The following is a 15,807-nucleotide window of genomic DNA, read 5'->3' as shown; positions in this document are numbered from 1 at the left end:
CATATAGGTTCTTTATAAGTCTGCTTTGTTAGAACTTTTAATAAGGAATCTTAGATTGAACCTTTAAAAGTCTTTCAAAGGCTTCCCTGGTGGCGCAGTGGTTGAGAGTCCGCCTGCCGATGCAGAGGACACGGGTTCGTGCCCCGGTCTGGGCAGATCCCACATGTCGCGGAGCAGCTGGGCCCGTGAGCCATGGCCGCTGAGCCTGCGCGTCTGGAGCCTGTGCTCCGCAACGGGAGAGGCCACAACAGTGAGAGGCCCGCGTATCGCAAAAAAAAAGATCTGGTGAGAGTTCACTCTTTAAAGAAATGATGCAATTATAAGGGACATTTGGTTATTTCTGTGACATGCAGTGTTTCAAAATAATAATTGGGTTTATGATTGCTTATACAGATAATTAGGGTACTGACAAATTTCTAGGAACTTTGTAAAATTTTTGAAATATTAGTAACATATGCCCATACAGGGCTTCCCTGGTGGCGCAGTGGTTGAGAGTCCGCCTGACGATGCGGGGGACACGGGTTTGTGCCCCGGTCTGGGAAGATCCCACATGCCGTGGAGTGGCTGGGCCCGCGAGCCATGGCCGCTGAGCCTGCGCGTCCGGAGCCTGTGCTCCGCAACGGGAGAGGCCACAACAGTGAGAGGCCCGCGTATCGCAAAAAAAAAAAAAAGTCTTCATTTTGAATTTGATTTGGGTAAGGTTAGCAAAATTGTCAAAAGGTTTAAAACACTTGATTAAGTAAGTATCACAGGTCACAGAAAAACAGATACTTAGTTACCCATCTAATTAAGGTTGACAATTGAAAGATTTTAAAGGTAAATAAAAAAATTACATAACTGTAAAATAAAAAACCCTCAGCTTCTTTAATACTGAAGACTCAGTTTTTGTAAGTAATCAAAGACCTGATAAAGAAAATGCAAAGCATAGGAAATTATTTCGATAAGACACAAAATCTTTGTTTCCTTGACAGATTATATGAAAGGTAAAGAAAAAAACCTTTTATAATCTCTTATTAAAAGCAGACCAAATGGAGCATAACCTTTAAAAAGTGTACAAAAGGGCTTCCCTGGTGGCGCAATGGTTGGGAGTCCGCCTGCCGATGCAGGGGACGCGGGTTCGTGCCCCAGTCCAGGAGGATCCCACGTGCCATGGAGCGGCTGGGCCTGTGAGCCATGGCCGCTGAGCCTGTGCGTCCGGAGCCTGTGCTCCGCAACGGGAGAGGCCACAACAGTGAGAGGCCCGCGTACCGCAAAAAAAAAAAAAAAACCCAAAAACACTGTACAAAAAAAAAAAGTTAAAAAAAAGCAGACAATCTAATAAACTTTGTCCTGTTAACAGAGAAAATTAAACTCTAGATTTGTATCAGTACATTATTGCACTCATTTGAAGAAGTCTTATAAGTAAATGCATTTAATTTTAGCCAGCTTTGACCTTGCCACAAAAAATTTCTGTTCTACAAACCTTCTGTAATTTTCTATATCCATTTTGATTTTGTCCTATTCATTTTCTCTTTCTCATTCTGGAACATTTAGTCATTTTACTTTAGGAAAAAAATTATTATTTTTTTTTTAATTTAATTTAATTTAATTTTTTGCTGTACGTGGGCCTCTCACTGTTGTGGCCTCTCCCGTTGTGGAGCACAGGCTCCGGACGCACAGGCTCAGCGGCCATGGCTCACGGGCCCAGCCGCTCCGCGGCATGTGGGATCTTCCTGGACTGGGGCATGAATCCGTGTCCCCTGCATCGGCAGGCAGACTCTCAACCACTGAGCCACCAGGGAAGCCCTCTCCAACTTTTTTAATGTACTGCTGTGTTTGACACGCATCAAGCAATTTATTTTGACTATACATCCTGATTTTAAATTGAGTTTAAAATTTTACAATCTTAAACATCTAGTAGAGATAACATAAATTCATTTGACTAGTAAACCCAAATAGAATAAGTGCTATGTCTTCATTATATTTATTGTTGACAACTCTGAAGACATGACTTAAACAAGCTTTTATCCCAGATCCTGTGAACCTGAGAAACATTTGGGTTAGTTTCTATATTTCTGAGAGTTTCAGGAATACTTTATATAAGCATTTATTTTTTTAAACCAATTAAATAGAACTCTTTTACAGAGTAATTTTGACAGTATCATCCAGAGGTAGAAAAATATTACATATATACATAGACATATAGAGACATATACAAAAAGAGATCTTACAGTTTTCATTTTAAACCTTAGCCATGAGTTAGGTATAAATATAGAAACACAAAATTTACTAACTTATACAAGAGTTATCTTCGTCTTATTAATTTTTTCCTTTCAATTTGACCTTCCCATAGGTAACAATAGGATAATTGTATAGGGTGAGAGCTCTCTAAAAAATCCTTTTAGATACAGAAGTCCAAATATTCAAGAGTATACCTATTTTAATTATGACTCAAAACCAATAAGCCTTCTATGGCTTAGCCACAGACATGAGAGGCATCCCCAAAGAGAGTACAAAAGATGCAGCCCTCCCAAAATCCAGAAAGTTCACTCCCAGAGTTAGCCTAAGAATGCAAAGAGCTTTACTGTCACAGGCAGTAAGAATAGTGTTTGTGAAACTGGTGTCTCTTGTTTCCTACAGGAACTTGAAATATCTCTAGCTATAGACCAGCTAATTTGTGGCATCGGGTAGGTGACATTAGGATAAGGGCTTCCTAGCACTATGAAGACAACAAAGGTAAGACAACAAAGGCTCCTTATGGACTGGAATCTCTCAAGACAAACTGGAATCTCTCTTAAGACACACTTCTCTGAGAGGTGGCAGGGTTGGACAAAGAGAATGCTTCTTGTCATTTTGTGTCTTGATTTCCAGCCTGTTTGGCCGGTTACCTGAGTCAGGCCAATACTTGTACTGTCCAGTCCAGCTGGTGGAGATCAGAGAGAATATTTTCCCTGGTCACAAAGCCAAGCTCTGAAGATGTGAAACAAGATGAATGGAGCAGCTCATTTTATGATTTTGCTCCTTATGACAAGCACCACTAAAGACAGAGACAAAGAAACAAAGACTAGGAGGCTGTGGATTATAACCAATGGGTACTCAGAACCAAATACAAAGGTCATAACTCAAAGAACTAATTTTTACATACTTTTTCTCCTGCCAAGCTACATTTAGAAAGGGAAAAAGATGAGAGACTTTCATTATTCTTGCTTTGGTTGGGCCATGCAGGCAGAGATCTAAGGGATTGATGTGTAAGAATTCTTACCTTCTGCTGGCTTTTTGTCAGCTGTCCCAGGATCTCTCAGTGTCCCAACCATTGAAATCCCAACCTCATAACCAGAAACTGTAGGGGAGGCAAAATTTTACCTCTGTCTTCTTAAGGTTTTTTGGCTGGGCCTGAGAATTAAATTGGCATAAAACAGATTAACAGTAGAATTGTATACACATTTATGTTAAATGAAGACTCAAAGAAATGGCAAAATCTATAGGCTTTTATACTAGGTTGAACAAATAAAGGCAATTGTGAAAAAGTAAATTATATGGGGAGGCTAAAGGAAGATATGAATTATTTTAACAAAGTCTATGTATACAGGATACTCGGCTTTGATTTGCCACTGAAGAATGTTTCTTTTCTTCTGGTATAAGAGCATCCTTCACATGGGAGCTTTTATCTCCTGTTTTCAGGAAGAAAAGGGGAGCTTAGAAGGCTCTTCTTGCATCTGCTGTTTCTTAGGTGACTTTAGCTCAAAATAATCCTTATGCTAAAGTGGCATATTTTGGGGTGGCATATTCTGCCACTCTTCAAGAACCAGAAAGTCAGTGGTCAGGACACAAGGAATATTTTAGAAGAGCCAAGAACATAGCAGCTCCATTTTTGTTCCATGTAGATTAAAGCTGTTGAATAACTGAGGGTCAGATGATTCGCCTCCAGGTGAAAACCAAACTTATTTCACAGATCTCTAAAACACGCAGAACAGATACTGGGCATTTAGTTTCACCCTCCTTTTAGAGATGAGGAAATGAAGCCACAGAAACCTGTGTGTACTCGTTCAGACTGACAATTGATGTATTAGCAGAAATGTTAGAAACTCGGTAGAATTTTTTTGTTTGCTTTTTAATAACAAGCTTTAAAAATATGTTTAAAGCAGACCAATTCTGGGTGTCATAATTGAATACCGAACAAGGTAGAGATCACCAAATGAATTGCAGAGAGTAACTGTACTCACTAGAAATTTGGTTCTCTTGAGAAAAGCTGCCTGAAACTCTTTCTATGCTGTGCTCAGTCTATGCTATGAAAGTGAGCATCTCTTATGCATTCTAGATAGCTGTAATGGGTTCTTCACTGCAACTACAAAGTTGTGTTCCCTTTAGTTTTGTCAAAAGAAGTAGTTACTTTTAAATAGTTCACACTCTCCTTTGTCATGAAATCTGTAAAGATAAAGCATGGTGAAAATAATTATTAACACCATGAGTTCCATGAGAGACATACGTAAGATTCTGTGCTACTCATTGTGGGGAACACAAAGATGTATGGAGGAGAAGGCAAAATGACCAGGTCTTGTTTTGGAGGAGGCAAATGTGGCATAGTAAAAAGATTATGGAATTTGCCATCAAATAGACCTAGATTTCAATTCCACTTCTGCCACCTAACAGCTGTGTGACTTTGTGCAAATTACTTGTCTCATTGAGCCTCAATTTTCTCTTCTACAAAATTCAGATGAATAGATGAGCATTTGCATAGGGCTGTTATAAAGATGGAGTGAAGAACCTCAACAGAACTATGTTTAATGAGACATTGACAGAAGAATATATCATATGAGTTAGAAAATGATACATGCCATGAGAAAAGTATTTCCTCAGAGCAGGAAGAGGTACTGTTTGCATAAAAAAATGAATGCTTGACCTTACTTGACTTCTGTTTTTAAAGAAGTTATGGAAGTCTGAGGGAATGCACAAATAGCTATAACTAGTTTATGAGTAACATATGTGTTTTTGGTGTCTATTCCTATTTATTTTCTCAGTAATATATGGTATCCTTAGGCTGTAAATTATAGTAATACATTTTTGACTTGGTATAATTTACCTTCATTTACAGAACTGTGTTTCTGTAGCAAGAATCAAAAGTATATACAGGTGTTCCATACGTGAATAAAATTACAATGTAGTAGATTCCAATATATGTCAGCCCAATTTTCGGGGCTCCTGTTGAAAAGAGATGGGAAAAGCATTTGAATGAATTATTATTATTTTTTGGTATTACTATATTTTAAGTGTTTGACTCTGGGCAAAATCCTTCATTACCTTTTGTGAAGACTATTAGTCACTTTTTATAGATAAATGACTTGGAATTCATGTAAAAATGGTGGTGCACTACAAGGGACATGAGCCACACAACATGCTCATGAGACTGTACCATCTTGGACAGTAAACCGTTGTTTTAATTTTAAGTCCTCTTCCAGAATGCATGCTGCTCATCTGTGGGGGGTTTCTGCTGGAGGGACATGTTACATACACATCGACTTGAATCAAATGAACGCCTTTAAGCTTGCAACCCTAAAGTTATTTTTGAAAGTCATAATGTATTCATTAAGCAATTACTTAATTTCTTCACGTTTTCCTCAGAACTAAGTATTAATTTATATTTATATATAGCCATTATATTGTTATATTTACATATAACTATTTTTTAAAAATCAAGGTATTTGCACAAAAATTAAAAAATTTGTAATGAAAGTACTCTCCAGAAAGAGTGCCTAATTGCTTACGGTATGGTGATAAACCTTAGCAGTGGTTAACTTAGCTCTGTGTCTTCTAAGAAGATGCCCCTAAATTCCCTAGGCTGGGTTAGATCCTTTTTATATATATTCTCTCATCCTTCATTATAATGGAATTATCTGTTTATGTCTGCCTCCCTATTACACCCTATGCTCTGTGGGAAATACTGTCTTACCTAACTTTATGTGCCTCATCAGGGACAAGTCCTTTAAACAAAGGTATTTATCAGAAATGAACAACTTAATGACTGAATTAATAAACACGAATCCTGTAATCTTTAACTTGTTTTGCTGCTGATGCCCTTTCACAGGCTAGCATTTGGCCCGTAGTTCTTGTGGCTATTTTGGGAAGAATATTATTGACCTATAGCTAAGAAGTGTTTCATCTGACCCTGGATATTTCAGAATTTTGCTAATGGACTGGGTTTTAGACACACACACATCTTGCCTAGCCTAGGGAAATGACTCATCCCTGAGGGTAGGCAGCTGTATTAGTTTTGTGTTCGGTGCCCTCTGCCAGGAATGACTGTATTGACAGTCTCAGTATCCGTGGGTTCCACATCTGTGAATTCAAATAACTGTGGATTGAAAATATTCAGAAAAAAAATTCTAGAAAAGTTCCAAAAAGCAAAAGTTTGAATTTGCTATTTGTCAGCAACTATTTACCCAGCATTTACATTGTATTTACAACTACTTACATAGCATTTACGTTGTATTAGGTGTTATAAGTTAACTAGAGATGATTTAAAGAATGTGGGAGTATGTGCACAGTGCTTATGTTAGCAGTGGTTAACTTAATTCTGCATGTTCTAAGAAGATGCCCCTAAATTCCCTAGGCTGGGTAAGATCCTATTTATATGTATTCCCTCATCCTACATTATAGTGGAATTATCTGTTTATGTCTGTGTCCTTATTATATCCTATGCTCTGTGGAAAATCTATCTTACCTAACTTTATATGCCAAGTTCAGAAACAAAGATTCTTCACCATCTTACACAAGGAACATGAACATCTGTGGATTTTGGTATTTGCGGGGGGTGGGGTGGGATGGGGAGAGTGTGTCCTGGAACCAATTCCCCACGGATACAGAGGGTGACTGAACTTTGTGCTGGACTGTGAGCTCCTCCAAGGCAGAAGCCATGGTGTTCAAATGAAAGTAAAGTACGCAGCTCCGTAAACTTTTGTAGTTTCCAACTGGGTGCAGCACCATGGGTGCTTTAGTTCTAGTAACAGTGTCAGGCACTGAAACAAGCTCTAAATCCTCAGAGAAAAATCATTCTGAACCATCTTAGCTCATCCTTAAAGCACCAACCTGTGAGTGTTATTCACCGTGCCAGGAGCTTTCACTCACTTTAAATTCTCACAGTCCTTTTTTTCTTCCTCTGGTTTCTAGTTTTTGAATGATAGCTAAATCCTAGTGGGATGGTTTATACCATGGGTGTCCCATGGAGCCTAAGGTTATGGTAATATTAGAGTTTTTCTCACAATCCTTTTACCATGTAAAAAATTGAGATATTATACATAAAGTGCGTTGAGGGAACTAATCTTAAGTGTACGACTCGGTGAAGTTTTACCTAGGCAGACACCACCTCGGTAACTATCACCCAGATCAAGAGGCAGAACGCTCTAAGCTTCCGTGAGGTTCCCTTGTGCCCTTTCCATTTCCCCTCCTCCCCCCGCGAGATAACCATTATTCTAATTTCTCTCACCATGTTTAAATTTTGTATGAAATTACTCTGGAAGCAGTGTTAAGTGGAAATATTTGACCCACAGTCCCGCGGGGCTGGACGAGACGCACGTTCGGCTCCCTCTCTATAGGGCACCCCGCGGAGGCTCCAGGGGACCACAGAGCCACGGCTCCGCTCTCACCGACCCAAACCAGCCCCGCCAAGAGGCGCGTCGGGACTCACGAAGACAGTGCGGGAGCACGCCACAATGGCTGCCAGCGGTCACCCGCGGCCGCCTCGCCGCATCCTCCCCACATTTCCAGTGGGCGCCGCTCCCAAGCGACGGGCAGCCCGGGTGTGGCCCTGGACGCGACCCGCCGGCACGCGAGCTACCCGCGGGGGCGCTCGTGAGCTCGGGATGTGGGGCGCGCGACCATTGGATGAACTTTCCCCGCGAGCTGGCCGGGAGCAGAGCCCACCTCCCGGCCCTCTCTCCGCCCTCCCATTGGCCGTTCGTGTCCCACCCGCGCCCGCTCGCGTCCTCCTCCCGCCCGGATGGAAACGGGGTTGAGGGGGTGGGAGGCCGAAGCCAGGAGGAGGGTGAGCGGTCCTCCTAGTAAGGGGGCGCGAGAGAGCCAATCAGGACAAGACGTGGAAAAGAGGCGCCGCGTCAGCCAGTCACATTCCGAGGTCCGGGTCGGGGCCGGCTGACGCGAGCGCGGGCCGCAGCCAATGGGCGTGCCACCACCCGTCCGCTCTTCAGCGGCCGGTCGGGGGCGGTGGAAGAGCGAGTGAAGGGAGCGCGACGGCGACGGCGACAGAGCACTCTCTGGACTGCCAGGAGGAAAGCGAGGCCCGAGCCTCTGCGTCTAGGTGAGAGGCGGGGACGCCGGGCGGGAGAGGCGGGCTGCGGGTCCCTCCTCGCCTGGCCGGGGCCGCGGCTCTGGGAGCTGGGGAGGCAGGCCTGGCCGAGGCGGGGGCTACACCCGCTGCCCCGTCCCCGCCCACGGCTGCGTAGAGCGGGGGGCGCCCGCTTCTGCCCGGATGGTCTCTGCGAGGCTTGGTGGGGCCACCGCCCTCTGGAGAGCCGGGTCTGAGCGCGGTGCCATAGGGAGGGGCCTGGTTTGCAGACGCGGATCCTGGGGCCGCCGCCTGGGGCGGAGAGACCGCGTAGAGGTGGCGAAGGTGGGGCGGGGTAGTTAACGGAGGAGCAGGTTTGTGCGCCTGAGGGTGGCAGTGAAAGGAGGCCTGTGATAGCAGGATTCTGGGTTTGGGGACGAAGAAAGTGATGGGAATAGGGTGATGCTCAGAAAAGGGTGCCCGGGGAGAAGGTGCGGAGCCGGGGCGTGTGGTTGCCCTCTTGGAAGTAGGCATTGATTGAGACTGGGGGGAAATCAGCTGGGAGTGAAGGGAGGACAGGCTTGGGACACGTGAATCTGGAGTAAGAGGCCGGAGGGTGATTGAGAAGCAGAGGTTTTAGGTGAGGTGTGGATGGAGGCTGTTTGACTAGAAGGCGTTAGGTGGCCAGTTAGGAGAAAGTATACAAGGAGCAAACGAGGTAGGTTTAAGTATGGTAACTGAAGGGTGTGGATCTTTTATGAGTAAGTCAGCAAGAATAACTGTCGGTTTTGTCAGGTAGGAGTCAGTCAGCCAGGTCCATAGGTTCATTCACTACTCGTCGATGGCCAAACTCTCAGACTTGTTAACTCTCACTGCTGAGGTTGATTGTCCTCCCTCCCCAACCTTCCTCCGTCCTCCCCAACCCTTCTCCCACCCGTGTGACAGTTCATCTCATTGTTTTGCCTCAGCAGCACACGAACTCATCTTCTCACAAGCCATGGCACAAATATTGTTTGCTTTTGATTGGATCGCAGTGAGGAATCGCTTAATTTTTATATCAAAAAAAAAGTAGAATGTGTTAGTTTAAAGACAACATCACAGGTTACTTTCCAAAAACTGCAGTACAGGGGAGTTTCTCAACAGTCATGTGTCATAAAAATGATGCAAGATCTCTTACAGTAACACAAGTCAGAGTGAACATAAGTACAATTCTGTTACTCTATAAGAATCAAGCATTTTGATGTAGAATTTGATTATGCATCACACTTGTTGGGAAATTTTTCAGCCTTGGGAAGAGTTTTGTAGCTAAATAGGTTCCAAGTTCTTTTCACTTACAGGAAAGAAAAACATGGTATCACTGCTACTACCTTTCTGTTTAAAGCTTTGGAGGTTTTATTTGCGGGGTATGGGCAGAGGTTGGGGGCAGAGAAAAGTTAGTAGAAAAGAAAATGGTCCATTACTACATTTCCATTGGATTTAAAGAGGAGGAGTTGATACAACTGAGGTATAATTTCTGCCTGAGGATAGGACAAAAGGATTGTGAAGAGTTAAGTGCTTCTTTACCAACATGAAGTAGTATAGTGTTAAGGACAAAACCCAAAGAGGGCATTTGTCAAATAGGATGTTTCCTAATTAACCGAATCAACAAAGCATTATAGGTAATGGACCATTCTTAAGGATGTAGAAATAGTTTTGTGGAAGTAATTTCTTGGTAATGCTATTCACTGATCACATTTTACTCTTAGTATAACAGAGTACCTAAGTGCTGAGGTGCTGAGGCGACTCGGAGCAGAAGTAATCTGAGTGGTGTGGAGTTAATCAGGGAAAGTTTCCTGGAAGAGGTGAGTGTTGAGCCATCTTTTGAACTAGGAGTTGGGACATGGGTTATTGCAAGATAAGAGGATGGCATTTCAGTAGTATGGACATGTTATAAGCAACTGTGGACAAGAGTGACAAATTAAAAATGGTTTTTAAGGAGGATTGAAGATTTGAATGAAGATTTTTTTAAAATAAATTTATTTATTTTATTTATTTAGTTTTGGCTGAGTTGGGTCTTCGTTGCTGCGCGCAGGCTCTCTCTAGTTGCGGTGCGCTGGGGCTACTCTTCTTTGTGATGCATGGGCTTCTCATTGCGGTGGCTTCTCTCGTTGTGGAGCACCGGCTATAGGTGTGCAGGCTTCAGTAGTTGTGGTACGCGGGCTCTAGAGTGCAGGCTCAGTAGTTGCTTGAGGCACACGGGCTTAGTTGCTCCGCAGCATGTGGGATCTTCCCGGCAGGTTTCGAACATGTGTCCCCTGCGTTGGCAGGTGGATTCTTAACCACTGCGACACCAGGGAAGCCCATGAATGAAGATGTAAAGGTGTAGAAATCAACTAAGTCTGTTGTTATAGCTTAGTTGATAAATGGTGGTTTTGTATGGTGGCTAGGAGAGAAAAATTAGAATAGTTGATGATGGATTGGAGATAAGTAGTGAAGAGTACAAAAATGTTTTTTGATAGTTCTGATAAGAGGAATATGGTGAAAGTAAATTGGGTTGTTGAGAGGTAGATTTGGTGTTCAACCATATATAATAATAAATATTTTTGATTCCTGTACTAGATTATGTTGATAATAATAGCAAAATTTATTGGGTGCTACTTTGTGCCAGAAACTGTTTTGAGCTTTCCAAGCATCATCTTCCTTTGATTATCCCTACTTTATAAATGAGTGAACTGAGGTTCGGAAAGATTTAATTTAACCAAGGTAACACAACTAGTAGGTGGCAGGTCAGGGTTGGCAAAGTCAGTAAGTAAACGTGAATTGAGCATCTGCTTCATGCCAGGCATTGTGTTATTAAGTACTAGGGATTCAAGGTTGACAAGCAAATTCAAGGTCAAAACTGAGCCATGTTTTATAGATTGTCAGGAGTTGACAGAAGAGAGCCAGTGAAGAAATAGAAAAAGATTAGTTGGAGAGACTTTTGTAGACACTGAGGAATATACTGTTTAGGGAAACTTAGGATAGAGTTTTAAGAAAGAGGAAGTGATCATCAGCAAAATATGTAGCTGAGAGACTCAGAAGAGCAAAGATTGAGAAGAAACCATTGAGTTGAGTAAGGAAAAACATCGTGTGAATTTGGTCTCAAGAAAGCCAAAATAAAGATACTAACATACAGGCTGGTAGTTAATTGTGTTTAGTGGCAAGTGCTCTATGCAAATTTAAAGTTTGGTATGATCACAATTATGGTCAAATTCATAGGAAAGATGTTGGTATGTCCTTTTGTAATATTTTAGTTATTGGCTGATAAGATCATGGGTAGTTTAAAAATGCTGGTACTTTTTGTATTTTTCCAAGGTTAAAAAAAAGCATTGTTATTTTTATCATTAGTGGGGAAAAGTCATTCAACTAAAATGAACTAATAGTGAGAGAATATGTGGATGGTCTAGTCTGTACTATGTTTGGGGTAGGAGAGAAGATGGTCTTATTTCAGTGTCTACCGCATATGAGCCACTTCTCTAGGCACAGTCCCGTCTTGGCAATGACTTGTTATTGTTGGAAACAACCTGAAACTACATTTGCTTAATCTGAGGGATCAGGTTACTAAAGCACCCTGAATCATGGAGATATGGTCTTGGCTTTTCTGAACATTGTTTAATAAATGAATTTAAGGTTAAAAAAAACCCAGACCAGTCGTACATTGAGTCATTTTAACTGTGTCTTTTTGGCCTTATACCCTTCTCTCCTCCCACACGTAGGCTTGTAGTTCCTCTCTTCAGTGGGTTTGTATTGGGCTTAGAGTCTCAGTTCAGTAAGGCAACATGAAAGTGCTGAGCTTACGTATAACAAATTTAACTTAAACACTTAAAAATCGTCATTGTTGGGGCTTCCCTGGTGGCGCAGTGGTTGAGAGAGTCCGCCTGCTGATGCAGGGGACACGGGTTCGTGCCCCGGTCCGGGAGGATCCCACATGCCGCGGAGCGGCTGGGCCCATGAGCCATGGCTGCTGAGCCTGCGCGTCCGGAGCCTGTGCTCCGCAACGGGAGAGGCCACAACAGTGAGAGGCTCGCGTACCACAAAAAAAAAAAAAAAAAAAAAAGTCGTCATTGTTTTCTGTTCCCAATTTGAAGAAGAAAAGAGATAAATTTCAAGAAAATAAGCTTTTCTTATCAAATAATTATTCCAAAGCAAATTAGTAGTATTTGCCCTAGGGTTAGTACAGATTTATTCCAATCTTGTAAGTCAAGAATGGGACGTAGTTTTTAGTTTTAATTTCATTTGGTCCATAGGAATTGTGGAAGGAAACTTAGTATTTCATCTAGGCACTGTACTATGTTCCTTAAATAAATTATTGCATTTAATTCTCAGGCAATTCTCTAAGGTGGTTATCTTATTTTATGAAGAGAATGAGATTTAGAGAAATTAGTAACTTTCCAAAGGCCAGAGAGCTAAGTGGCAGAGCTGGAGATTCCAATTTGCTTTCTCTGACTCCAGAGCTCATGCATATGAGATGTATGGCAAGAAGGGCTTGTTGATGAATACATACAACTGAAAAAAATGCCACATAGCCTTAGGTATTTAGTAACTATTCGTTACTTTAGAAGATGGGACTCTTGCTCTGTGTGTTTGTGCCTGTGACACGAGGTCTTAAATGATAGTGATTTTTGTGTCTTACAGGGTACGTTATATTTTATTGCTTTAGAGGTGTGTGTTTTCACATTTTAATATTTTTTGAAATGAAGATTTTACAGTGTCTATATTTTTTAAAAAATGTTTACAAAATGGATACTTTGTCTTAAAGTCAAATGTGTCTCAGAATTAAGGAAGTGTGGTATGTGCATATAGTATTCATGTATAACTGTCTTAGCAGTTTGTTTGCATTTTCTTCCCAGCCTCCTCCCTTTACTTAGTGTACTGCTTTTTTTTTTTAGTATGGTAGAATACAAAATTGAAGTGTTTATTAATAATAAAATAGTCATTCTCTTTAGGTAGTGAATATTATGGTGTAGGAGAAAATTTTTTATGTAGAAAATTCACATTGCGCTGTGAATGAGCAGATCTGAATTTTAATTTTGGTTTTGTTAGCAACTTGATGTGTAACTTGAGGCAAGTCACTTCCCCTCTCTGAGCTTTAGTTTCCTCATCTGTAGAATAGAGTGGGGAGGGCAACTTTTAGACCTGTCCAGCTTAAAGAAACTGTATGCCTTCTTTCTAATTAAAAATGTGGATGCCTTAGAGCCCTTTCTTAAAATACTGTGTTTGTTGCTTTTTACTATTTTTTCTTTCTCTTCATCTCCCTGTCTTCCCTCCCTGCCCTTTTTTCCATGGATCCTTGAGGGTATTGTCAGATTCTTAATTTATTAGAGAGTATGAATTACTTTTTATATCCTCCATTTATCAAGACAGGATATCTGGGAAAAGTAGGTAACCAGTAAGTAGTGAATGAATGAATATGTTTTATCTGGGTTAATAAAATAATTGTTTAAATAAAATACCATCAAAGAGTTGTTGAAGTTTCATTGAAGGATAGTACTGCTGCCTTTCACATAAAGAATGAAATGTGTTTAACAAAGTAACTATCTGCTCTCTACTGGGCAGATGTACAAAGAGGAAAGCTCCTGCACCTGTCTTTAAGAAGCTCTCTGTTCTAATAGGCGAGGCCAATGTCTTTAAACTTTGTATTATGGAAAATTGCAAACATAAAAATACAATAATATGCATATCACCAGCTTTAACATTTTTCAACTTGTGGTCAGTATTGTTTCATCTGTATCTCCACCCACTCCCCTCCCCCTTTTTAATTTTGAAACAAGTCCCTAGACATTTTTACCCGTTATTACCATACAGCATGATAAGTGCAACAATAGACATGCTAATCTAAGTGAAGTGGAAATTTCTTCATATAAATATATTTGAGACTTGTATATTATACTGTTCTGAGCAAGAGAAATTAGATTTACTAATCTACTGTAGGACAGGGATAAGTAGTTGGAGAGACTGAATATACATATATAAAACAGAATGTAGCAATGTAAGATCATATGCCAGTATTAGAGATTCTAAATGGGAAATGACATTGGTGGAGTGTGTGTATGTATGTGTGCGTGTGTTTAAGTTTTAAGTGTTTGACAGTTTTAAGATTACTTTGAGATATCTAGTCTAGATCATTCTTGTCCTTTATGGAATTTTTGCCAAAAATGTTGGCATGGCAGCCACATGAGAAATCCTTCTTGAATGTAAGGAATTCTTACCACTATATCTTATTATTTTGGAGTATTGACCTAAAAACTTTGAACTATTAACTGAGAATTAAAATCTTAAAATATACCCCATAATGCAGAGTCTTAGTCAAAGGTCATAAACTTCTTTGAGCATCTCAAAGCTTTGTGCTATCTCTTCTCCTCAGAAAAAATATACATATACAATTAGTTTTTCTAATAATTTCAGGAGGCTAATAATACTTTCAAAACCCATTCAGATATCTTTGAAGGTTTACAGATTCTGGTTTAATAATCCATTCTTTAATGTATAGGCAGATAGCATACTGCTAAAATTCAACTTATATTTATTTCTTTGTGCTCTTCACCTTTTACAAACAAGTGTTTTTGTTTTTTTAACTTTAAACAATTTTTATTACACAAAGGTTGTCACATAATTGGATATTGCCCTACTCTGTACACAATTATTCTTACTCTCCACAGAAAGGCTGCTTCTTAACTTCTCATCTGTTGATGGCAATCACTAAAATCCTGATTTTAACAGAATAGTAGTAAAAATGCCTCAGTGATTTAAATTGAAAGCAGTACATTGGTACATGGCTCTTACACTCATTTACCAGGAATGTGCAAATGTCTTTATTCAAAAATACAAAGTAGGGCTTCCCTGGTGGCGCAGTGGTTGAGAGTCCGCCTGCCGATGCAGGGGACACCGGTTCGTGCCCCAGTCCGGGAAGATCCCACATGCCGCGGAGCGGCTGGGCCCGTGAGCCGTGGCTGCTGGGCCTGCGCGTCCGGAGCCTGTGCTCCGCAACGGGAGAGGCCACAGCAGTGAGAGGCCCGCGTACCGCAAAAAAAAAAAAAAAAAAAAAAAAAACAAAGTAAATTATCTGTAGGCATGGACAATGACAGCAGTAAACCATTCTATGTTGTCAGCTGAAACCAGTAACGGATGGTTATAGTGATTTTCTTAAACATCAGCCAGCCTTTTCTTCAGTCAACTCCTTCAGCTGACCTCTCTTATTAAAGTTACTGGTGAGGAACGCTGCCTTGAGCTTCCTTTCACAGCTCATTCATGATGGTAAAGCACTATTCTACGAATTAGGACATGCCACCTCCCATCCCACCTCGCATCCCACCTCCCATCCCACCCATTCCAGGATCCTTCTCTTCTTTAGGAATTTCTGTGACTACGACTTCTGCTGTAGTTAACAGAGAGGCCACTCCAGCAGCATCCAGTAATGCACTTCTTACAACCTTAGTTGGATCAGTGATTCCTTTTTCCACCATATTCACAAAATCTCCAAGCATAGCGTCATAAGCAACTTCTGAAGAACTTTGCAAAATTTTCTCAACTAT

The 15,807-nt window shown here is 41.2% G+C and overlaps 1 protein-coding gene and 1 long non-coding RNA gene across 2 annotated transcripts in view; one reads left to right on the top strand and one right to left on the bottom strand.

Moving 5' to 3' along the window:
- Positions 1 to 3,268: 3,268 nt before the first annotated feature.
- Positions 3,269 to 7,778, bottom strand: LOC308620657. The gene is made up of 3 exons (XR_014016352.1): positions 7,460 to 7,778; positions 5,060 to 5,178; positions 3,269 to 3,372 (listed from the first exon to the last, which is right to left on the bottom strand). It is a non-coding gene; the product is annotated as an uncharacterized lncRNA (long non-coding RNA).
- A 335-nt stretch (positions 7,779 to 8,113) lies between these two features.
- FAR1 (fatty acyl-CoA reductase 1) overlaps positions 8,114 to 15,807 on the top strand; it is a 71,522-nt gene continuing 63,828 nt past the window's right edge. The window contains exon 1 of the mRNA XM_081240483.1: positions 8,114 to 8,290. The gene's annotated coding sequence lies outside the window, so the exon portion shown is untranslated. The remainder of the gene's footprint in view (positions 8,291 to 15,807) is intronic.

This window comes from Mesoplodon bidens (assembly GCF_964165515.1).
Source record: "Mesoplodon bidens genome assembly, chromosome: 7".
NCBI classification, from domain to species: domain Eukaryota; kingdom Metazoa; phylum Chordata; class Mammalia; order Artiodactyla; family Ziphiidae; genus Mesoplodon; species Mesoplodon bidens.
Note: the sequence above shows the minus strand (reverse complement) of the source record. Positions and strands in the feature narration are given on the sequence as shown.